The sequence below is a fragment of the Danio rerio genome, chromosome 20 (genome assembly GCF_049306965.1).
Source record: "Danio rerio strain Tuebingen ecotype United States chromosome 20, GRCz12tu, whole genome shotgun sequence".
NCBI classification, from domain to species: Eukaryota; Metazoa; Chordata; class Actinopteri; order Cypriniformes; family Danionidae; genus Danio; species Danio rerio.
This window is the reverse complement of record NC_133195.1, coordinates 24,023,279-24,050,156: the sequence shown is the minus strand read 5'-3', so window position 1 is coordinate 24,050,156 and position 26,878 is coordinate 24,023,279. Positions and strand designations below refer to the sequence as shown.

General features: G+C 36.5%; 1 long non-coding RNA gene across 2 annotated transcripts; it reads right to left on the bottom strand.

Moving 5' to 3' along the window:
- Window positions 1–12,660: 12,660 nt before the first annotated feature.
- Window positions 12,661–26,563, bottom strand: LOC141379560 (uncharacterized). Of its 2 annotated transcripts, none has more exons than XR_012396413.1 (3): window positions 26,494–26,563; window positions 24,907–25,093; window positions 12,661–13,933 (listed from the first exon to the last, which is right to left on the bottom strand). It is a non-coding gene; the product is annotated as an uncharacterized lncRNA (long non-coding RNA). The 2 variants fall into 2 exon arrangements; XR_012396414.1 differs by having other exon boundaries at window positions 26,522–26,563.
- Window positions 26,564–26,878: the final 315 nt, after the last annotated feature.

Genomic DNA, 26,878 nt, shown 5'->3' with positions numbered 1-26,878 from the left:
CTTCTTCCTTTGAATCACAACCTGTACATGTGATTACAGTGGTTGCCTCTTTAGTCTCTGTAACATGCAAAATATGTATTTAGTTGTGTTGTGTTCTCTCTGCACAGCTTGTAGACTTTCACACTGGATGCGGAATGTGCTGCACTGCGCTATGAAATCTATTCATAACAATGGCTTGAACTATGTCAGCCACAGTGCACACACAGCAGAATACCTGGAAACAAGTTTACGCACACAGCATGGTCAAAGTTTTAAAAAGTTCAACTTTTGTCATTGTGACGATTAACACTGATTAGATTCATTTTTATTACTCTAGTCTACAAACCACAGCTAATCTGTTACTGCATTGTGCTCACACATATACTGTACCATTGCTGCTGCAACACTCGATGAGCTGTGTTGAGCATTCTGCTTCAAACATGAGCTATACACAATTGACCAATCACCGCAGATTAATATAAAAAAACAGAGAGGTTTGGAAAAATTAATCGCTAAACAAACATATAGGAGACATAAATGGTTAGAATGTATTTCAGCCTGTAGATGGCAACTTGCAAATTAAAATATAAACCTTTTAGAATCCATCGGGGCATTTTAAATGACAAGAAACAATCAAGTCACTACTAACTTGCTTTAAATAAAACTACTGACTTTTATTATTTAAATTTTACTCCAATAAGCAGATTTAAAAAGATATATTATAAGTAAGGATGTAAAAACCTGAAAAGGCTAATCATTATATATTGGCAATTATTGGTGCTGCCACCAAAGCAACTGCGATAGTTCACCCAACAATGAAAATGTACTCACCATTTACTCACCTTCAAATGGTATCAAACCTTTAGAAGTTTATTCTGTTGAACACTAAAGAAGCTAAAAACCTGTATGCATTGACTTCCCAAGTAAGAAAAAGAAATACTAAGATTAGAGGTTTCCAGCTTTCTTCAACATCTTTTCTGTTAAAAAGAAGAAAGTCAAACAGGTTTTAAACAAGTAAAGGGTGAATAAACGGAATTTGGTACTGACAAGAACTGGATGACCTTAAAGGTCACATAGTATGAGAGAAGATCAAATAAGTAAGACTGTGCCAAACATGCCATAGATTTAAACAGCCCTAAACTGAATTTTAAACTCAATAGGAAGCCAATGCAAACTAATCAAATCTGGAGTAATACTTCCTCTTTTCGGTCCCTGTTAAAAGTCTGGCTGAAGCATTTTGGACCACCTGGAAACAAGTTAACAATACTGAGTAATTCCTAAAAATAAAGTAACAGTAATATGATCTTTTTGAGATAAATGCATTTATGAGAGTTTACAGACCCCCCAAAAAAATAAATAAAAAAAATTTATTCTAGCAATTTAAAAAAATGCAGATTTCACACCAGAATGTATCTGTTTATCAAATTGAATTACCGAATCAAAAATGAACTCTTAAATTCTGAGCACAAGTTCCTACAGCTTAAGTTGTAGGATGCAATATTTTAGAAATTTAGCAGCACAGAACATCCAACACTTTTGCCATATACAGTATATGCACATATATTATATATTATACATACACACTTATATACAGCAGTCAACATTTGAAGTAGATCACAAAAGATTTTAAAAATTGTCCCAAGACAAGAATGTGTGTTGTTCAATAGTTTCAGACAATTGTTATTTATTTTTTGATCTCCTTCAAATGTTGACTACTGTATATAGTCATAGGCCCTAAAATGGAACACTGTGGTGCCCCACATGGGCATGGTGCACTGAAAGAGGTCAATTTCTTCTCAGATACAGAAAGATCCTTATAGGAAAGAATGCAAACCATCATATATTCCAATTCCAAATTACTTCTCCAACAGATTGACTGACAATGTCAAAAGCCGAGCTGAGACCCAGAAGGGCCAATATCCCATGTCTCGCAAAATTCACCGCTAATAACAAATTGTTTAACACTATACAGTACTATACTAAGCTCTGTACCCACACTGAAACTTGTCCAATATGTGGCTTTTTTAAGAAATGGAAAAGTCGATAAAAAACAACTTCTCAAACACTTTTGAAATAATTCATTCATTCATTCATTCATTTTCTTTTCGGCTTAGTCCCTTTATTAATCTGGGATCACCATGGGGGAATCAACAGCCAACTGCAACCCATCACTGGAAAACCTTCATACACACTCATTCACACATGTACACTTCGGCCATTTACAGTAGCCTACCCAATTCACCTGTACCTCATCCTTCGAAAAGAAAGGAAGTGTAAATATAGGCTGGCAATTTGCTAAAACGTGAATATGTTTTGGTATGTTTTGGTATGTACTGGACGGAAAATAACCTTTTTAGTATTTATAATAAATTGAATGTATGAACCACTAAAAAAAACACTTCTGCGTGTGTAAAATATTTGAAATATATCTCCCCTAAGCCTACTAGTAATAAATTACAAAAATCTATTATGAATAATTAAAGAAATAAACTATAAGAAATTCCTCAAGTTTTGAATCAGGGCTGCCAAGTCATTCAGGTTCAAAATATTTACAGTGTGGTCAAAGTTATTTCAGTTCTCAAAACTGGCCTCAAGATGTTATAAATGGAATCTAATCAAATACATTGCAGATGATCTGAATCATGGGAGGCTCATAAGAAGGATATTAAAAAAAGAAGTGTAATTGAATATCTGGCAGTAATTCCTATAAAGAAAGATGAAAAAACAGGAGGGGTCAGGTATGTAGAGGCAAACAGAAGAATGATGAAAACGAGGAGAGTCAGTATTCTACAGACTCTAGCATATAAGCACAGACATAAGATTGGGTGATTATGAATACACATGAGGACAAGTTTAAACCAAACAAATGACATCAACTAAATAGCTTGAGCACGACTAACACATCCAGAGGGAATACGTTATGACTTAGTAGAATTTTTCCATATTTTATTGTCTAAAGCTTTGTGGTTTTCAGTGCAATGTTATATCAAATGACTCAACCCAAATGAGAAATTACACACACATCTTCTTAAAGACAACAACACAACAATTAGTAATACCTAACAAATCACAGGTTGGGTTCGGGTATAATGTACAAATAGACACTGTTGGGTTTGTCTACAGTTTAGATCAATTACAGTTAAAATAGATCAGAAATCATATACTATTTTATCAGAAATCTTCATACAGAAAACAAAAAAAAAAATAAATAAATAACAAATTTTAATACGAATCTTACTTTTTATGAGCAGGTCAATCAATCAATCAACTGACCAATCCCATTTTAGCTCAGGAATTTTTTACTTTTTGGCTAGAGATCTACATAAGAAAACAAACAAACAAACAAACAAACAAACAAACAAACAAACAAACAAACAAACAAACAAACATAATGTTGAGAAAGGCCAAACCTTTTTGATTAATATGTTTGCAATCATCTGCTTATTGATCAGAGATCTGCAAACAACAAACAAACAAACACAAATGCACACAAATACACATAAATAAATAAATATCCTCCTGAGAACCCGCCCACTGACTTGTGTCCTATGTAGTGAACATTGTGTTTACATGAATTTTCTTTGAGTTTTTTGAGATACTCTGTCCAGTCTTGTTGTACTGTTCAGAGGACATCCTGGGCTTTCTAGTGTTATGTCATTTAATTGGCTGGCATGTTAGGAACCACTTCTTACACTGCATCAAAAATGGCCTACATACAAAAAAGCACGTTTTATGGGAAGGAGAGAGGCATGTAAAATTTAGCTCTTAAAATGTTTTTTTTACTATTATTAATACATATTTATATTTGTTTATTAAAGTGTCAGGAACAATAAATTTAGCTTTCAAAGCTGTTAACTTGTTTGTGTTTCATAATATCATCCTTTGTTAAATATCCAGTATAATGGACACCAGGACCGACAATCAGACAATTAGAGAATGACAATCACTTTTATGTTAAATTTGTTTTGGATAAACATCACTTCTTTTTTTTTTTCGACAGTTCGGCTCTCTTTCACTAGACTAAACTGTTTTAGGAATTTGAATACAAAAGGAAAAAATGGCTTTAGTTTACTTTTTGTTACATTAATATTGGATTAATATCCCTTTGCAGCCATATCCTGTACAGTTTTGTTGTCTGAGTGGCAGTCGTTTCAAACTAAAATGGTCCTTTGGTCCACTACAGAGGACATGCTGTAAAATTAAAGATAAAAACAAAATGTAAAAAAATCTAAATTGTAGAATTTTTTTAACACAAAGGATGTAGGAAATCACATTTGGGTCTCAGGTGGATATTGTGACAGAAGTAATCTTCTTTCATAAATCCATCAATGAGTTATTTATTATTACAGCAGTATTTTTAACTAGTGCTTCTTATGTTTGTTTCAGTCATCATCACAATAAGCAGCAGGTATGATTGCGCCACAGCTCTGACCATGTGATAGCTGAAATCAAGACTAAGCACGCATCAAAATGAAAGAGAAAGCTCCACCTGTGCTCCTGGGGCCTCATCCTGCCTTGGGTGTCCATTAACTCAATAGAGCATCCGATTAAAATATCAGACTGCAACGGCAGCGAGTCTTCAGTCAGTCAGCTGCCAAAGCCAGAAACCTGAGGCATCCACATCAGCCCATCAGTCACTGATAGATGCTGCTGTCATGAGTACCTTACACACATATTCAATGCTTCATACTATAGAAGATCTTGGCTGGCAGGACTAATCATGCTTCAATGCTGAGACACTTGCCTCACAGCAAAAAGGTTGCTGGTTAGAGCCCCGGCCGGGTCATTTCTGTGTGGAGTTTTCTCCCCGTGTTCATGTGGGTTTCATCTGGGTGCTCCAGTTTCCCCCACAAGTCCAAAGACATGGTGAATTGGGTAGGCTAAATTGTTTGTAGTGTATGTTTGTAAATGAGAGTGTATGGGTGTTTTCCAGTGACGGGTTGCAGCTGGAAGGGCATTCACTACATAAAACATATGATGGATAAGTTGGCGGTTCATTCCACTGTAGTGACCCTAGATTAATAAAGGGACAAAACCGAAGAATGAATGAATAGTTTAAAAGGGCATGCCTTGTGTCCTCATAATACTTGATTTTCATACCTAATGAGGTCTTTTGACACATTATTTTAAGTTAGGTGTAGGCTAAGGCATTATATTTGTATGTGAACATTATCATTAGCAATAGTCAAATCGTGAGTTTTCGCAATGTTGAGTCTGGATTATAAATTTAGAATTTTGCAAGTGTTCGGTGACTGCGTGAGGATTTTAAAAGCATTCAGGCATAAGAAATTGTACCGTTTGTAAATATGACAAATGAATAATGATTAATTTTATTGAATTGTTTATAAAACAAAGACTGCAGAATTATTATTTTTTTATTTGGTTATTCAACTACTGTATACCTAAATACAGTTCGACTTCCCTGAAAACAATAAAACAGTAAAATTTCTTTTTTACTGTTTACGTTTCATTTGTATCTTTTTGTTTATTGAATTTATTGCAGATCTTTTTTTTTATATTTTATGCATATGCATTCCCTTACAGAATCATCCCAATCAACCTAAAATTAAAAATTCTTTCCAAATAGTTATTCAACTCATCTAGTGGAAATGTATTCCTATCTCAATATATATCGCAGAATGAAACCCTTTTCCAGATCTTTTTTAAATGAAATGCCTACTTTATAACATCCAATCAGCTCGCAGCAGAAAAAACAAGCCACACCCACTGTTTTCTTATTTAACATTCTGTTTCTCTTATAACTCCAGCACAATACAAAAAATAAAATAAAACAAATGGTCGCAGCTTTCGGTTCATGCAGACTTTAATATTTCATTATCAATGTTTCTTTTTTTTTCTTTTTTTAGGAGACATTTCGAGATTTCAATCAGTTTTATAAAACTGATAAACTCATAAAGGCCAGATAGAATCGGAAGCATTTTTTGCTAATTTTGCGCAGAATTTTGTGAAATGGAATGATGAAACTCTGCGGATTTATGCGAAAGGATTTTGGGAGTATTATAAATAAATAATGTATGTATGAAATAAAAATAAAAACCTTTTTAACTTTTATTTAATGTTTACAACGCAAATCCAATTAGATCCACTTTATTTGGTAAAAAAGCAAGTCTCTCATATAATAAATGAATTAAAAGACAGAAAATATTACTTTACAAAGCATATTATAAATAAATCATACTGTATGAAATTTTCATTGTAGTCGATAATATTACTGAAATTAATTTAAAAACTGAATAAATATAAATTTTCACACATTTACACAAGTTAAAAAACAGAATCAATTGTGGGCTCAAAATCTGCGTAATTCTGGGCGTGCAGATTCCGTGTGGGCCTACTCATAAACAATGCAAATGATAACAGGAGTAGAGTTCACACATATACAGTATCACATATTGAAACCTGACTACCTAGGATTAATGACTTACTCAGAGACAAATATGAACAGTATGAAACAAGGTAACCTAAGATTACATTTACCCAGGTTAAATGGTTTCGGGTAAACAATTTTAAGCCCAACAGGGAGCAAATAAGCTCTCCATATATCCCATATAATCTTGCAGAAGTTTTCTCTGAAGTCACAAGTGCGCTTTCCTATCCTATGCTCGATTAGAGCTTCTGTTGTTCTGAAACTTAAAACCAGTGCAGTGAGTACACAAACTGTCAGCTCTGAAATGAGTTGCTCTCCTTTTGGGCAACTCAGCTGGACAGGACTCTAGCAGAACCCTATATTCTTCAGGACCCCGTCTCATGGGTTATTTGATCAAGTGATGAGGGGGTGCTGTGAGTGACCAGACTTCTATTTTTAGAGTGTCAACATGAAGTACTGTAGATTCTAGAACAAGCTCCTCGGAGAACACTTTCATGATGTCCTTCACTTTCCTAAAGACCATAAAGCTACGGTCACAATGTGGATACAATGCAAAGACTTAAGAAAACCAAATTCAAATAAGCCCCCCAAATTTTTCAGCACCTGACCTATTATGGTGCAGTTATAGGTACAGCACAAAGAGAAGCAAGCAGCGTAATCCATTTCTTTCAGTGCCGCCTCTTTAGCAAACAGGAGGGAACAGGGTAACCAGGGTGTTTCTCTGTGGTGCCAGTCAGTAAATAACCTGCATTAAGTTCAAAGAGCTGCTGGTAAGCTACTAACCTCTTCCCGTCTTCAGTCGCACAAGACAGCTGTTGTTGGCCCAAGCATATGACTGAAGTGACATATCAAACCGAGATTGTGTTTCACTACGCCTTGTGGTTTATGTTTTAAATACTATCTGGAGTAAAGAGGCAGAACCAAAGGTCACAAATAAATAGATCCGCACAGGCTAAATTTAATTCATTTAGACTGCAAATTGCATCTGCAAGGTGCTTCTAGGAAACTATTAGTTTTTATTTACCATAGACATCCCCTCTCATCTTTCAATCTCTTCTTCAAATAATATATGAACTTATTCAACAGGGCTGGGCAACTTTCTTCCAGAGTTTATCCCCAGCTCCCCACATTGTAAATGTTTAGTATATGACCTTGATTAGCTTATTCAAATTGTGCATTAATAGGGTTAGATATACACTCTGCAGATCTTTGCAGAATGTAGATCTTCAGTATCAGAGTTGCCCAGTCTCATTATGCAATCAAGTAATTAAACATGACCAGCGAAATAATATGCTATTGGTCCTCCATGTGCCAACAAAAACTGTGGCCCACTGGGACTCTTGAAGGTGTCTTGAGGTACTTAACAACAGGAATAGATCCTTCAAGTCTTTGTAAGCTAGAGCCATAATGAATGGGTTGATCTTGTTGGTCTAGCACATCCCCTGAAGCTCATTTGGACCAAGATCTGGAGATTTTGGAGGTCAGTGCATCATCTTGAACTCTTTCGGTTCTTTAAGAGGCTGCTTCTCCAGAGAACTCCACTGTTATGAAGGGGTGCGGACTGTAACAATATTTACAGTATGTAGAGAATAATCATGGCCTGAATAAAAGTTCCCAGCATAACACAGCCCAGAGCATCCCTACAACAGGGTTGTCATCCCATGATGCATCCTGATGCCATGACATAGAAAGGTCAACAGCATACTCATACAGTCACCCACATGCTACAGTATAAAAGACAATGGGACTTGCTGGACCAGGTGCTTCGCATGCCCATTGTAAGACATCTAAACAGTGTGCAGGGGTAATCAAATGCACTCTGATGGGTCTGCAGATACTCCACCCCACACTCAGCATATTGAACTGTGACACACTGTTCCCATGACCATCATTATTATGTTGTCTGTCTTGTGTGACAGTAGACCTTCTGTTAGCTTGGCCACACAGTATAGTCTTCATTCCCTTGTCACTCTGTCTTTGGTTTGTGGTTTGTCTTTGTTGGCCACTGTTGGTAAATTCTCACCACTGATGACTGGGAACAGCCCGCAAGCTTTGGTGTTACTTAGATAGTAAGCCTGGTTAGCTTACCTTAACAATGTGGCCCTTGTAAAAAGATGCTCAAATATATATTCCTGCCTATTTCTCTGACATCTAACATGTTGACTAATGGCCCGTTTCCACTGAGTGGTATGCTACGGTACGGTTCAGTATGCTTTTTATGGCTGTTTCCAATGTCAAAAGTACCAAAAAGTGAACCTTACCACTTTTGGAATACCCTTTCTAAAGAGTACCTAGTACACCAAATGGTACCAAAAGGCGGAGCAAGACACGCACCTGAACCCTGTTGGTTTACAAAGAAATGCCACTAAGCGTGTGCACAAGCCAGTGTAATGAAAACATACAGTATAATGTATACATATAATAACAAGCCATGGTCAGCCTTGTCGTATTCTTAATGAACACACACAAAGCCAAGAAGAAGAGCTGAATCCACCATCTCCTGTAGTTTACGAGGCAGACTAAAAGCATGAGTGGGCTATATGTTGCGTGTAGTTTTTGAAGCCAAATATGGACTAAATCTATGCTATTTCTGTAACATATCGGTGACTGTTAAGGGGCTGTATGTGTTCGTATATGTTGCATGTATTTATTTATTTTATAACTGTAGATGTTGCAGATCGGTGTTCTGCAGTTCTAATCAACTCATGTTTATAGAAAGGTTAGTAATGAACATTTATACACAAGTACATACATAGTTTTTTGAGAAGTGCTTCTCATGTGATATGTGAACAACCTGTAAAGCTTTACTTTGACATTTTCTTGAGCGAGAATGACGTCAACTAAAACTTTTTATCATACACCCGCCCATTGGTATCCTTTTGGCAGTTGAAATGCAAGCCCGATAAAGGTGACCCGACCTGCACCGTACTGTACTATACCACTCAGTGGAAACAGGCTATAAGACAGTAGCCTGACAGTAGGCTTCTGACCAATCTACCCAGACCTTAATATGTCAGCTTGTTACTGTAGATGTATTTACAATGATACAAGTATAGCCAACATACATAGCTTCGATCTATACTACACATTTCTTTGCTTTCACAAAGGCTCAGTAGGGCAACCAGTTTAAATTCAGGGATCAAATGTGCTGCTTCAACTGTGCAATAAATTCATAAAGGGCAAACCAAATTTCTGGCATGTCAGAAACCCAACCAATTTCATGCTGATCGCCTTACATTATCTTCATTCAACATATAGCACATATACGCAGATATTGGAACACAAATAAAAAAAAAATTAATGATGTCAAATACAGGAATCAAACAAAACAAAATCAAAAGCCAAACTAGACTACGCTATTTATTTTGTTCCCACTTTGTTTTTCAATTAACAATGAAAAACATAAGGATAAAATTCACCCATTAAGTTTTCTTTCTATTCATTTTCCAAATTAGCCTCTGTTGATCTTTCAGTAATACATATTAATGGACTGCATTCATAAAACTCCACCATAGGTTAGAGTGGACCAGAGTTCACAGTATGGAAAACTTTAGAGAACAACATTATTCAAGCTCCCCAAACAAATGTGTCTATGAAACATTCAATTGAGTTAGAAATAAATGTGTGGGATTGAATTCTTTGTGAAGTTCTTGCAAAACATTGTTTATTGGAAGGAATTTTCTGGCCTTTGATGCTAAACCACGCATCGCTATTTTTACACCAACACTTGTTCTCCTTGAGCAATCAGATATTGTTTTCACCCGGTGCATAAACACACATAAACACTAGTTGGCTTGGAACAGCGGGCTGCTTATCAACAGGAACTTACAGTTCCTACTATGGAATTGTCATTGTTTGACTCCTACAATACACGTTAAGGGGCTTTCTGTAATCAGCTCTGGGGACTGAGGGCCTGGGAGCCGTTTCTGCGCTCAAACACTGAAGTAGTGAGTGTTCAAACCAAAGAAAGATTCTCGAACAATGGATTTGACAGGATATAACTTATAGCAGGAAGCTCTGAATGGTTACCCCTTCTAATGTAATCCTCAATCCATCACACTGACCAGTTATATTGTACCACCAAACAGACCATTTAACAGCCTTTTATGTAATTAATAACAGTCTTAAGTTCAATACTGCACGTCGACCCTATTTATGTTCGGCGAGACAAAAGAAGCCAAAGTTGAGCCTGTATTTGAGGCTGAGATGCAAAATACAAACGCCCTTAGTGACAGCACACAGCGTCTTCTTTCCTTTAATCATTAGCCTCATGGCGACAATCAGACAGCCTCGTCAGAACATTAATCTGGTTACTGAGGCCTTTTTGTGACAGCTTAAGCTCTGCTAAGTCTCATAACCCATGTATCACATTTCTCTATCAGGAGCGATGGTACGTCAACTGTGTAATTACTTCCACTCGCATGCGAACACAGAACTTCTCATTCCTCCCCTCAAGTATTTCTCCATGTATTTCCTTTGCCAGTCTTAGTGTAATTAGGTGAGTCAGAACAAGACGTCGATTTCACAGGCAAGGTGGGCTTGTCAGAATACAGGGGGGTTTTGACAGCGTTGTTTTATCACAGGACAGGATTATACACATACACAGTTGATATTGCTTGTTAAAAATATATACTATAATAAGAAATTAATATGTTGGACAAAAACCTTTATTCATCACACAACTTATCCCATTCTTTATCAAACTTATAAAAAATGTGATTTTATATGCACAGAAAGCATATTAAAATCTTAGTGTCTACTTAAATGTCTTAAATAAACATAACATTATGAAAATATAGGATTTTCGGCAGGCTTTATCAAGTCAAATTTAAGCTTTTTAAAGTAATTTTAAGACAATTATGAAGGAAATTTTAGACAGCTACGGGGCTAAACACCAAGCATTTTTGTAATGGCCAATGGAGTTGGAAAAATAAAATGTAGTTATTTCTTAATCACATATTTTAATGTTTTAAAAATATGAAAACTGTAGTTGTATACACTTTTTTTAATATAGAAATTTATTTAAGTTTACATGACAAAAAGTAGGTGAAATAGTGATCCATTTTCATTGGGAACTATTTAAAAAATAAGTGATAATGCTATATTTCATAATATTAAGTTAACTTCTTGCTGACAATTAGGTAAAACGTACAGGGGTTGTGTAAAGGACAACAATAAAGTATAAAGATTAGACCAGGGTGTAACCAAACTTTTGGAAACTGAGAGCTACTTCTTGGGTACCGATTAGTGTGAAGGGCTTTTTCCTGTGAAGGCAGTTATTAAATAACACATTTTTCTTAATTTACTTTTAATTATATGTTATTATTAATAATTAATAATATTCATCTATGTGAAGACATTGATCATGTTAATGATTTCTCACAGTACTTGCCAACAATGATTTAACAAGTTAGATAAATATAGTGATATGCAACACTTCATTTGTCTGAAATTGTTTTTTAAGTTTTTTTTTTAATATATAACTTAAAGTAATTTTCAAATTTACACCAATGCAAGTGTGATTTAAAATGAATACCTATAAAAATATTAGATGCAGCTTACTCAAATGTGGTGCTATGGTGAGCTATTTTTAGAACAGGCCCACGGGCAACTCATGTGAACCTGGCAGGCCACCTGGTGCCCACGTGCACCATGTTGGTGACCCCTGGATTAGACAGTTAATAGTTTTTAGGGTAGCACTGTGATCCTCTTCTACTTTGCCATCTTCTACTATTACAACCAAACGGTTGTAAATATGCTTGAAAATATATGTTGGTATATAATAAGTTTACAATGAATTATTCTAGTTGGTGTCTTCTAGAAACTATTGTCAATGTATGAAATCACTGTTTTTGCTCAGTAAAAAAGGTCTAATTATTAAGGACACCCTCACACATAAGAATTAAAAACTAAATAAATACATACACTTTTATTCTATTCAATTTCTTATATACAAACAAAAACTAGTTTTTTACTTGGCAGTCATATTTGCAATGCTTCCGGGCAGCCATTTTGAGCATCCAAGCCTGAAATCTCAAATATGGCTTGGCACATATACAGTAAAAAAACAAACAAATTTCAAATCAGTTACAAAATCTGACAATATACCATATGTATTTCAGGATTTTGCGCATGTTCAGTTCCAAGTGTGCATCACAAAAATGTTTCAATGAAAAGTGGAGCTTCTAACCACAGATGGAATGATGTCTTTTATGTTTGCTACTTTTCACCATAACCACAACCTCAAGACTCTTCTAAATCTCTAAATCCAAACATAAAACACCAACAAGTACTGTAGTCCAACCAGAGTTGTTCAATGTTTATTGTCTGCAATCATTTCAGTCAAAAAAAGTCTTAAGAGTCCAAAAGCATTCACAGCATGATCAAAGCTTTAGTTATGAAGATCAGCACAGGAATGTAATCACAATATATTTAGTGATACAAGTTTAACAGACATTTTAAATTATGTATTGCCTGTTTTACCTGTATCTTTAATGAAAATACAGTAGCTCCAAACAAAGTCAGAGGGATGTTTGTACAACAAAGGGACAATTCTGTAGTGTTTTGTTCCTGAATGAATCTGTTTCAATGAATCTTATTGAATGTTTTAAAAAGTAATACAAAAAAGGTCACATTTCATTTCTAAATCAACTTTTTAATGAATCACTCTTTAAAGGTGCCCTATAATTAAAATTTGGGTATACCAAGGCATAGTAGCATAACAAGAGATCAGTATATGTAAATGGACATACTGTTAGCCTCAGAGAACAATGTTAACTTGTTATCATGTAAATTCCACGAGTATAAGAGCCTAGTGGACAACAGGCAGATCAGAGTACAAAACAATCTGTGACAAGACTTCCGGTCCATGTCCTACGCATTTGCATGTATGACTACTTTAGGTCGTTCATCCGGACCTGACGTCATTAAGAGAAACCAGACGCATGTACGTAGCATTCAGATCATTAATATGCATGGCTAAGGCTGTGTTTGATAAGCAACAACATTTTCAGCACAAAATCACACTTAGAAAAATAATGTTTAATAGGTAAGGCTATAAAATATTAATTCTAAACAATTAATATTATTAAAAAACTTAAAAAGCCTGCCCAGCTTTTCTCATCCCCTTTAAAAATAAATAATTTATTCATTTGTTCATTCATTCATTTTCCTTCAGCTTAGTCTCTTTCTCTTATTTATCAGAGGTGGCTACAGAAGAATAAACCGCCAACTATTCCAGCATATGTGTTACACAGCGGATGCCCTTCCAGCTGCAACCCTGTACTGGGAAACATCAATCACTCAGTTAACCTGAATCAAACCAACTTGGCCTGAGTCAACCTGAGTTAATATTAGCCACAGTTTCATCAGAGTGTGTCTTTGACAGAGGTCACACTGAGAGGAGATGCTGCAGATCAGCTCCTCCCTTTACTCTGCAGTCAGACTGAAGACACCATCAGGAACTCTGTCTGATATTTGATACATCAGAAACATCCTCAGACTGTTGAAGTGCAGGCAGCAGGATGGCTGTTTGCTGTCATAAATAAACCTGGATGGAGTGGAGCCCTGAATGAAGACGAGAGAAATACAATTTGAGACAGTTTGAGAATATATGTCAACACTTGAGCTTAGAATGACAAGCTGTCTTAGCATTGTGAGTAAAGGCTGGCTATGAGAGGCAGTGCGGCACTGCAGCTGGAAATGTGCAGAAGGAGAGACACTGAGAGCTGTTGATGTGGAGAGACCCACACAATGCCCCTGAAATAGATTTATCTTTAGCACTGATCAATGGCCTCCAGAACAAGAGTTCAACCAGTTCAACATATAGAAGTAAGTACACATAACTTACTATACATGGAAAATTCTGTCACACTGTGAGTCAAGAAAACATATACAGGCAAAATAAAATGAATACTCCTGACAATGCATTCAGGTCTTATGAGGTGAAAACAATTAATCTCTGCAGGAAACAGAACATTATTTATTACCTTAAATGAACAGTCTGGAGACTGTACTGAGCGTTCATTATAGTCTGGAGGGTGTGTATCTGCACATGCCGGGGGCCAATTGCCTTCATTTTATGTAGGGTTAGTATATTATCTTGCACATTTTTAATTTTAGGATTAGCAGTTAATACTTTTTACTTTAATGCAATTTCTAATTAAACATACACTCACTTTAGGTACAAGTGTCCCAAATTTGTAATCAGCCAATCACATGGCAGCAACTCAATGCATTTAGGTATGTAAACATAGTCAAGGCGATCTCCTGCAGTTCAAACCGAGCATCAGAATGGGTAAGAAAGGTGGTTTAAGTGACTTTGAACGTGGCATAGTGGTAGGTGCCAGATGGGCTGGTCCGAGTATTTCAGAAACTGCTGATCTTCTTGGATTTTCATCCACAACCATCTCTAGGGTTTACAAAGAATGGTCAGAATAAGGAAAAATATCCAGCGGCAATTCTGTGGGCTCAAATGCCTTTCTGAAGCCAGAGGTCAGAGGAGATTGGCCAGATTGGTTTGAGCTAATAGAAAGTCAATGGTAAATCAAATAACCACTCAGTACAACCGAGGTATGCAAAAGAGCATATCCGAACGAAAAACGTTGAATATTTCCAGTACCTTGTTGAATCTATGCCACAAAGGATAAAGGCAGTTCTGAAGGCAAAAGGGGGTCCAACCCTGTGCTTGTAAGGTGTACCTAATAAAGTGACCGGTGAGTGTATTTCTAGCATTTGCATGTAAATATATTTATAACAATGAATTTGCCCAATAATGATATTTATTCAGAAAATAAATTGACATAGACAATCTGTTTTCATAAACTACAACATAAAAAATACAGTAAATGCCATTTCAATAAATCTATCAATAAAATTGATCAATAAATAGTTAGATAATAAAATAATAGTTTATAAAATAAATCTAAAATATATAAAAAATATCAAATATAATTTGAAGCTCATACTTATGTGTTTGTTCACACCAGAGGCTTATTTACCTAAGCTAAAAATTATATATATATATATATATATATATATATATATATATATATATATATATATATATATATATATATATATATATATATATMTCTGTGTTATTTTTTAATTCATTACGCAATACAAAGATATTTTAGTGGCAGATATCTTACAAGAAGGTCAATTTCTCTACAGCTGTTAAAATCAATTTAGTAAGGATAAGGAATAAATCCTGATTGATGTCCTGTCAAATTGAAATTAGCTCTATGAACATCTTGTGACAGCCTATGTGATCTATAAAGTGCAGAGTGTCTGCCTGTCTCATAATCTCTCTCTTTGTGATAAGTTAAGGGCTCGAGGTATCAAATCAGACACCTTGTCAAGAGAGCGCTATCAGCTCCAGTTTGAGCATGGCACCAAGTGCCAGACAGACTGGACAGACACAGGAAGGAAGTCAGTCGATGCCTCTTCCAGCTGTACAGGATGACAGGAAGATTTCTTATGACCTCAGTCACCGCAACAACCCCCAAAGCAACAGGGAACCCTACGCTAGTGATGTCTGCTGGTTCGAGAAAAACAAAGCTACAGCTTAACGACTTTACAGTTCTTTTTTTCTTCAGCAGTAAGTCACCCTCCATTCCACACTACCTATTTTTGCATTTATCATTGGCAGTGCTAGTCAGTGCCTCATGCTAGTCTCTTTGAGGTAGTAATAAGACCTCTTCCAAAATTACTGACATCTCATTGACCCAGTTGGACGGAGTGACTGAGAGTTTGTGTTTGATGACATGGTAGGCTTACATTATTAATTACAAATAAATGTAAAAGGACCATCCAGAAGTTAGTTGTGACATGGTATGGGGAACATTTTCTTGGCACACTTTGCCCACCTTAAATTAAGTATTTAAATAAGACTAAGGCCAAATCCCAATTCTATGTTTGTACCCCTTCCCCTTGGCCCTTACAACCGAGTGTGAAGGGGAAGGGCTTCAAAATGTACCCCTAAGAATTGAGACACCGCTACAGCACCTGCATACATCATCATATGTCATTGCGATCTCTTACTTCATATGAGATCAGTTTTAATAGGTCTTCTGCAGTATTTGTGATTTATCAGTTCAACAGATGATTCATCAGGAAAATCTACCTTCCCTCCTGCCACTTTTCAATGATCAACTAGAAGTCAAGTTATTATTTGTTGCTCTTACAAGTGGGATCCACAACAAGACTTTTGTCAGGTAGTGTATAACAATGCGTGTACAATATTGCTTCTCACAGCTTATCATTATCAATCAGAATCATTTCCTTTCTGGGATAATGAGCATGACTTTTATTTATGTGACTGTTGTGCTCCATTTGCAAATAAGCCACTGCTGAATGGCACGACTGGCCAATCATAATCACAGATTCTGGTGCGCTGTGCAATAATCAGATCTAATAAATAGAACATAGCACTCAGAGAGACAAAGATGACGTGCAGCATCCTGGTGTCAGATGCTAGCCCATATTTTTACCAGCAGACAAGACTCCCAGGGGAATTTTGGGTACCATGAACCCCACATGTTGTGCGAAAGATCAAAGAGCAGCATCCGAGCCAGCAGGGCAGTGTGCCAGCATACATGGTGACCTGCCAACCCCAGTTGTTCCTGCCATGCCCACGTCTATCGTGTTCAAACCTGACCTTTTGCATAACAAGCTGCAGCTTCGTGGGGAGGTCCCTTCTCTCCCTTGTGCCAAAAAAATCGACATCACATTATTACCCCAGCATGTCCTTTTAACATATGACGAATTAGTGCCCGTTTCCTGTTCAGGCTTGTGAAAAAAAAAAATAGGTAAAAGTAATACTTGCTAGATCTGTGCTCCTTTTCAGACACAACTCCAATGAAGGCCACCACTCCCTAAGCTTTTGTAGAGGCAGCTGCTGGAAAACACATCTGTAGTCCAGAGCAGCAGCAGGACCCAACCCTGCTGCGGCATTTGACCAACTCCTTGGGCTTTAGTTCACAGATAATGCCAGAGTTCTGCCCCCTCTAATGGACACGAGACAATAAGGTGTGCACAGGATTATGATTATAGTAGTTATTACACTGAGACACGATATCCCAGTGCTCAGTGGTCAACGTTTTATTCAATGCCCCCGGTGGTTTTCATACCTTTCAAGTACAGTAGGTGAAATCATTCTTTTGAAAATTGCGTTCCACAAAAGTTGAGGGTTCTCAAGACAAGCCTGAACTGCCATTGGAATGTGATATTACAAAATGATTCTATCAGATTTGTTCATCAAAATACATCTGGCAGGAAAATATGACAAGATCCACAGGGAGATAAAGAGAAAAAAATATAGGCCTTTATAAGGGTGTTTCTTCAACTATAAGCACTTTTGGTCCAGAGGAGAAAAAGGCTCACTTTTCACTCTGGCTTGTTCGGCTGTTATTGTTTGCTGTTTGAAATGTTAATTTAAAATTAATTTAACATTAATTTAATTAAAATGTTAAATGTTTATTTTACATGTTAGTTGCTTTATCTTTTAAGAACTGTGTCAAAATACTTTAGAACTACACTACCTGACAAAAGTTTTCCAATGAATCATGTTGAACTGCATCCCACTCATCACAAATATTGCAAAAGACCTGATGGAATCCACATAGACCCAAGATTCTCACAGAAATCAGTCAAGTTCGGTGAAGGAAAAATCATAGTTTGGGGTTACATTCAGTATGGTGGCATGCGAAAGGTCTGCAGAGTGGATAACAACATCAACAGCCTGAGGCATCAAGACATTTGTGCTGCCCATTACATTACAAACTACAGGAAGGGAGAAGTTCTCCAACAAGATAGCGCTCCTTGTCATACTTCAGCCTCCACATCAAAGTTCCTGAAAGCAAAGAAGGTCAATGTTCTCCAGGACTGGCCAGCCCAGTTACCAGACTTGAACATGATTGAGCATGCCTGGAGAACTGAAGGAGGAGGCATTAAAAATGAATCCAAAGAATTTAGATGAACTCTGGAAGTCCTGCAAGAATGCTTTCTTTGCCATTGTGTTGTGTAGTCATATCTCCACGAACAGACATTGGTACACTGAAAAAAAATTATTCAAAGATGATTCCTTGGATTTAATTTTTTTTTAAAGTTAAGTGGTTGTAAACTATTTATTTGGGCTGAATTTAAACAAACTAATTAAGTTGAACATTACTTAATTTAATGGGGTTTTTTAAATTCAACATATAAATTGTTTGCAACAATCTTGCAGACATTATTTTTTTCAGTGTAGTATTTTGAAATTATGAAGTGACAAAGAAATAATGAGTGTTTGTGCTGAAGAGAAAACACTCTAAATTACATTAAAATTATATTAGTGGTTCCACCCAGATTTATTTGTAAAATTACCATTAACTGAAACTTTTATATATAGTTGACCTCAATTTCTTAATATAATCAGTAAATTAACAACTTTATTACTGATGTTTCCTCAGTGAAAATACTAACAAGACCAGCACAAACTGAAGGAAAATTAAACCAGGAACGGGAACTTGAACAATGAATAAGTCACATCAGGGTCAGGAAGTCTCTTTCAAGTCTGTTTGATGTCCATGGGCTGCAAGAGCCTGTGGATATTTGAGAGGTGAATCCGTATGAATGTGTATATTTTGGAAGGCCCTCTCTTTGATGTCAGTGGGAAAATTTCGCTTTCTAGGTCACCAAGACAGTGATCAACAGTTATTCCATCCAAGCTGAGAAAAGCATTATTTGAATGTCAGCTGACTTTGAAAATAGGAAGATCTGGCTTCAAGTCGGAGGAAGCAAGACCGTCCCAAAGTCAACAGATCAACTCAGCGTGTTCTCAAGAATAGGGCATTCGGCCTGTACTCTTCTTCCTTTCTGAATTCACCTTCTCCAGCAATGATAACATTTCAGCTGTTCCTTGGCAGTGTGATAAATTTCCCAGTAGCATATAAGACTGTGGGACATGAGCAAACTGTGCCAGTGATGATTCTCATCAAGTGAATGAAGCAGAAAAACACGATTCAAGGCACACCCTCAATCTTGAGCTGCGCTAGATGAATCTGAACATAGACACATGATGACAGTTCCTGCCATGGGAGTAATTCTTGATCTTGTATGGAGGGGGTGATGCTTGCATGGGGGCTCATGACCTTTATCGTGCTGCCAAAGCCTTACCCATGAGACCTTGCCGCATAATCCATGCCTCATTGCTGGAATAAAGGCCCCTGGGTGGAGTTCATCTGCTCCATCCCATATCTAGATGGAGGTCATTTGAAATAAACACATCAATGAATGATTTCATCTACAGTATGTGTTCTCAGTTATTTGATTTATTCAAGAACACTTAAATCTATTTACTGCAACATTGAAATTGCGTTCATTTGTGATTCATAACATGTAAGTCAACTGGCACTTTGGGAGTAAAAACTGAAGTCCTGATGATACACTGAGGTCTTATGATGTGATACACAATCGCTCTAAGCAAGAAACTGAACATTCTTCATAACATATTTACCTTTAACCCACAGCCTCAGCAAACATTGCTGAGTTTTGCCATTGTATGTGTATGCAGCTCTCAAACTGCCAGTAGCTGCTTTCTGGCATTTAATGAATCAAGGTTTTAGCTCAAATATTCTCTAACGTTCTACTGACAAAAAAAGGTCACCTATTCTTTATTAGAAAAAGAATATCAACAGAGTCACTTTTAGAACATTTTTTCCAGGCTGATGAAATCTATTCAATGAACAGAAGAAACATTTGCTTTGTCTGAAAATTTCAACATACAGAAAAGCAACAAGCTCTGAATCAAGTCTGAATCAAATTGAGTCATATCCTGTCTACTGAGAGACCTTCTTTTGGTCGATTTCTGAAGTCTGCATACTGTAGTATGTATCCATCTCATTCAATTTTCGATTCTAAGAGATCTGAGAAGTTGTGTCTGGTGGTCAGTTTTTGTGAAGATGACCAATTTATTCAATTTTCATATTTCTATTGAGAAATTTGTATTTTATTCAAGAAAATAAAGACTTTGTTATCAAGCATTTTGCAGTCTGTGTGGATTCACTATGGTAAGGTACCTTCACGCAAAAGTCATTACCTATGTTTCCATCCAAAGATAACAATTACATAACTGCCAACACTCCCGTTTTTCCCGTTTCAGACCCATCTCCCACCCATCTCCCGTATTGTTCTGTCTCCCGGAAAACTCCCGGAATTCCATCAGCTCAATTTCACCAACCCAACACGGAACCATCTTCATACGCGCTCCACGCTGTTCAGTTTGCGCGCACCACAACCCCCCAACCCCCACTTCGTGCAACACTTCCTGATTAATTGGCACCAAATATCAGCAGTAAAATGGAATTAATTGAGGTAGAAGAAGCTGCATAAATCTTTTCCTTATTTATTATATTACTTGCTACTCAGAAGGCAATGTCGACAAGCAGTGAACGCATGGTGATGTTTGAAGGCATGAGACGTGAAACACAAATGCTCTTGACAGTTCTGGAGGTAATTAATAGAATAATAACACTAATACTGAAATAATAAAGGTGTTTTAGAATGACCAAAACAACATTTCAGATGTTTTAAAATGTGTTCAGCCTGCTGGTTTGTCCATCCACACACATTTTTATCATCACAAGGTCTCTTATAACAAAATCACATGACTTTTTTTTAATATGCATACTGATATTTGTTCGGTGAAAGTGTTTCCATCGTAGTTTATGCACATTTTTTCCCACTGAATAAAAAGTTGATCCTACTCTGTTATGCGCATACGTTTTTGATGCGCATTTTTAAAATCTATGCAAACCTTGCCATTTCCATCAACTGTTTTTTTATGCGCATCTGCAAATGCATATAAAAATAGGTGGATGGAAACATAGCTATTGACTTATAGCACAGCAAGGCAATAAGTGAGTTGGCTACACTTTTGGCCATTTACAGCCAATCAGAAACCACCTTCAAAGTGAAAGATGACAAATTAGAGTCTACTTAAAATAAACAACTTAATTGTGCATTGGTGTGGATGCTAATACTGTCTCTGTAGTAATCATTCTTGTTGTAAATGGGCTTGTACACCAGTTTGGCCGATAGCCACCGCTAACTCAAGGGCCAGCTCTGCCACAGGTCTCAAAAGCTCTGAGGAAAGGGCTAAATATAGCTTGTTATACAATTAAGTCAAAGGTTATCCTTTTAATGAATGAATATTTTACTTATGTTCTACTGTTTGTGCAAGGATATAAGTAAAAGCACATTCAATGGTGGGAATGATGGTGTGTCACATTGACGGTTAAAATATACACACATGTGACACATGTGAGCATTCCTGCTCTCCCGGGATCTGGTGTAAATCTCTGCCTTGACATGCCAGTCAAACTCATCTAAAGGCCAAAGCAGAAGCCAAAGAGTGAGTGACAATCTTAGATTGAATCATAATTACCTGGGCAGAAGCAGTTCATAATAAAAAAGCTGTATATAGAGCAGAGTGACAGACTGCTTTTTAATTAGCAAGTAATATGTATGTATATAGCATGTTTATTATGTGTGGTCATACACCCCAAGCACTTTACAATTACTGATTGAGGGGGGTCTCCCCACTCCCAGTGTTGCCAGATTGGATGATTTCCTGCCTAATTGGGCGGTTTTATATTTTTTTGTGCAGATAAAAAATGGCATTGGCGGGTTGACAACATTTGGGCAGTTTTGAAAGGTAAATTTTATATGCAACATGTTTAACGAAACATAACTGTGTGCTCCTAATACATTCACTTAATAGTGACCAGTGCATACCGTAAACCGTGTGAGCCCACATGTAAGAAAAGCTGAAGGAAAGTTGTATCAAAATCTGACTCCCCGGACAAATCTGACTCCCCTTCACGTGCACGTGCATCATACAGCGCCTGCAGGTAAACTCACAGCAGCTTATCATGACACTTTTATTGATGATTTTTTTCCACAGTTGACAGCAAGGACAAACATAGAAGCACTGTCTGATTGACGAGCTGCATTAAATTGTGTTAAAAAGAATTTAAAATGCCAAATGGGACGAATCTACACCCCATTTCAAAAGTAAAACAATCTAATAGGTAGTGTAAGCTACACAATATTAAGTGCAGTGTGTGGGTGAGAGGGGGCAGTGTTTCGATGTGATCTGGTTATGGTGTGGTTCTGTGACTGCTGGTGTTAGTTGCTTTATTGTTCAAAATTATGACAGTAACTACAAAGGTTATTTTCAATTTAAATAAATTAAAATTAAATACAATTATAATTTAATATTTTGAGCGGATTTCCGGCTGGAAAATGTCAGCTATATATCCTCTGCCTGGTGCCACTTCCCACTTAATTAAGCACAATGGGAGACAGATCTGTTTGTGGCTATGGAACTCGTTTACCCTGGACCTAAGGAGCAGTGATAGCCTTCACACATTTAACCAGCAAATTTAAGAATTTTTATCATTTAATGTGGCCATAGGTACCAAAATAAAATGAAATTCGCCCAATTATTCAGCAATTATCATTGACATCTTATTAATCATCATATGGAAGAATGATTCATCCATGCATTAAAATGTTCAAAAGCTCTTTATTCTTTATAAAAAAAAGTAGGAAATATACTGGACTTCTCCAATGTTTTTGTCTGTTTTTAATCTGCCCCTTTTCATCAACTTCAAGTTCACATACAGCCTACCTGTCTCCATCCAATAAATGGCCTGATTCTTTTATGGAAAATACATTTTTACAACATACATATAGGGGTTAATTGGTCGTAGTCTATGTGTGTGAATGCAAGAGTTGATGGGTGTTTTCCAGTGTTGAGTTGCAGCTGGAAATGAAAATGAATGAATGAACATATAGGGGTCTACAATATTTACTGTACACAAAAATATTGTAATTGGTGTTTGAATGATATACAAGTTGACATTTTAAAGTAGCTCACTCATGCTGCAAAAAACAATTCAAAATCAAAAACTGTATACTTAATGAGGGAATTAAATAAAATCCAACAAAGCTCTGCATATTAAAATCATTTAAATTAACCCCTGAAAATGTATTTTAAAACATAAACAGGAAAAAAAACAATCATATTTACTTGACCTTAAATGAAACTTTTGCTTTGAAAGCACACATGTTCTTAAATACACAATCCAACACAGTAGGCTGGCAGATAAAATGTGGATCTACTTGAAGGCAAGCAAAGAACAAAAGTAAAGTTTAAATCAAATCTGCCTGTGTAAATTATTAGACTGGATACTAATAACTGAACCGTTTTAAATCCAGACAAGGATAATCCTCCATCTCCACTGGGCGCCAAAAAGTTGGCAGTCGCAAAAGTAAATAGTCTATGTTGGTGTTCCTCAAGTGTTACCAATTACAACTCCAAACGGGAGATATGAAATGCCAAGAGGAATTATTATTGAAGGAATGGATATCAATTGGCCCATACTGTTGCTTAATTCTGTAAAGCCACATTTGTTTGAGCTTCAGATCAACTCCGTCATCTCTTTAAAAGCTCAACAGACCACAAGTTAACCCAGGCTGCGTCCGAAACTGCATACTTCCATACTATACAGTACGCTAAAATCAGTATGCGAGCCGAGTGGTATGTCCGAATTCATTCATTCATTTATTTTCTTGTCGGCTTAGTCCCTTTATTAATCCGGGGTCGGCACAGCGGAATGAACCGCCTGTCCGAATACATAGAATTCAAAAATCAGTATGCGAAAGTACCTGGATGACTTACTACTTCCGGCAGATCTCATGCACTCTGCGATATTCCATGATGCTCCGTGAGAAAATTTATGAATGGGAATGAGGCAACGCAACTGACGCAGGTAGGTCACGTGACCATGACAAATGGTGGATGTAGTACGTCCGAATTCCGTTCATACTTTTCAGGTTCTTAATTTCTAGAACATACTTTTCTAACAGCCGAGTAGTACGATGAAATTCAAATGCAGTACCTATCAAGTAGTAGGCGGTTTCGGAAACAGCCCCAGAATTTCTTAATTTGGTATATTTGGAAAAATCTTGTAGCAACCCGTCCCCAAAGGGAAATGCACTTAAATCAGTGACAAAAGCCATTTTTATTCATTCATTTTCTTTTGGCCTTAGTCCCTTTATTAATCTGGGGTCGCCACAGCGGAATGAACCGCCAACTTATGCAGTATATGTTATACACAGTGGATGCCCTTCCAGCTGCAATCCATCACAGTGAAACACCCTTACACTCCTATTCACACACATACACAATGGACAATTTAGCTTACCCAAATCACCTACCACATGTCTTTGGACATTTGGGGTAAACCAGAGCACTCGTAGGAAACCAACATGAACATGGGGAGAACATGCAAACTCCACACAGAAATGCTAACTGACCCAGCCGAGGCTCGAACCAATGACCTTCTTGCTGTGAGGCGATTGTGCTACCCAGTGTGCTACCGTGACGCCCCAAAAGCTATTTTTGATTGTCTTTAAATGTGTAGATTTTAGATTAAGAGAAGTTTCTCTTAAAGAACTATCTGACTGAGTTCTGGATGAGACTGGCGTACCTTCCATTTCGGGTCATCATGACAGGCACAAAATGTTGTATAAATGAGTGCGGGTCAGACGTCCTTGACTGCCGAGAAACACTCCAGGAATCTGGGATCAACTTTCAGCCACATGCAGTCGTCTTGCACAGGGAGACATGGATGGAGTGACTTTATAGACTCCATCACACATGTAGGTCACTCATGCCTGAGAAAACACGTTAGTTTAAATAAGAGATAATATTTATTCTTTTTCAAGCATTTCTCAAGTGATGTTTAATCACTTGAGAAATTTCTTAAGTGATGTTTTAAGGAAATTTCACAGTATTTCCTGTAATGTTTTTTTTCTACTGGTAAAAGTCTTATTTGTTTTATTCCAGCTAGAATAAAAGCAGTTTTTATTATAAAAAAACAAAAAACATTTTAAGGTGAATATCATTAGACCCCTTAAGCAATATATCATTTTTATCAATGGAACAAACCATTGTTATACATTCATTCATTCCTTTTCTTTTCGGCTTAGACCTTTTATTAATCTGGGGTTGCCACAGAGAAATGAACCAACAACTTATACAGTATTTGTTTTACGCAGCGCATGCCCTTCCAGCCGCAACCCATCACTGGGAAACATCGATACACACTCATTCATGTACTACGATAAATTTTAGAATACTCAATTCACCTGTACCACGTCTTTGGCATGTGTGGAAACCAGAGCACCCGGAGGAAACCCACGCGCACATGTGGGTGAACATGGAAACTCTAGAAATGCCAACTGACCCAGCTGAGGCTCGAACCAGCGACCTTCTTGCTGTGAGGCGAGCATGCTACCATTGTTATACCACCATTGTTATACAATGACTTGCCCAATGACACAACTTGCCTATATAATATAATTAACCTAGATAAGCTTTTAAATTGCACTTTAGCTAAAAACTGGTAAAAAATATCTAGTAAAATAGTTTGTACTGTTATCATGGCAAAGATAAAATACATCAGTTATCAGAAATTAATGTTTAAAAATGTCTTACTTCTATATATATATATATATATACATTTGTTCATTTAATTAATAACTTTTGTGTAATCAGTATATAGGCAATGCCAGTTACAGATGTGATATTTGCAATAAAACTAACACATAAATTGACATAGAATCAAATAGAAGAATTTGCCATTCGTTAAAAAAAAAAAAAAAACTAAAATAGCCTACTGAGACATTTCTCAAATGATAATCTCTTACAGTAAAGTTTGTAGCAAAGTACTGTAGCAGTGGAAGAATATTGTGGCTGCTATGATACTTATTTTTTTCTAAATAGATCAGAGTTTTAGAATATATTCTGCAAATAGATCAGAGTTTTAGAATATATTCTGCAAATAGATCAGAGTTTTAGAATATATTCTGCTCAATGTAAGTTAACTAACATGTTAATTAGCAGTAAAACATTTTAATTTACCAACCTTTGTAAAACATATTGGAAGGCTAACCGCTAACAGCTAAACCAAACAAACGCGCTTCTTTTGATTCTTTTAATCAGGTTTTGAAATCATACAGATTTCTCCACATTTAAAATCAATGAAATGTTAAACAAAGTAACTTTAAATTACCACATTCGGGCCCACTTTTAACTCTTACGTTCGCGGTTTGTTGCTTTCCCTCCAAAAGATGTCACTTCCTGAAGTATGATGTCATTAGACGGGCTTTTTCTCAATGAAAAATACTGCACCTTTTAGAATTATTCATGGTACATACCAGTCAATTCTCTCTAAGTAAGATATATAAACAATATATTGATAAATTGTTGATTTTGTAAGCACTATTCTGAGTCCCTATTTCACTTATTTGGGCAATGCAGTAATTCTAATATTGGAAAAAATGTTTCTCTTTTTGTAATTGAGAAAGTTGATAAAGACTTTTCTTTACTGTGTGAAAATGTTTTGTTTGTTACAAAACAGGAGCTATACATAAAAGGAAAACATATTGTCTTATTCT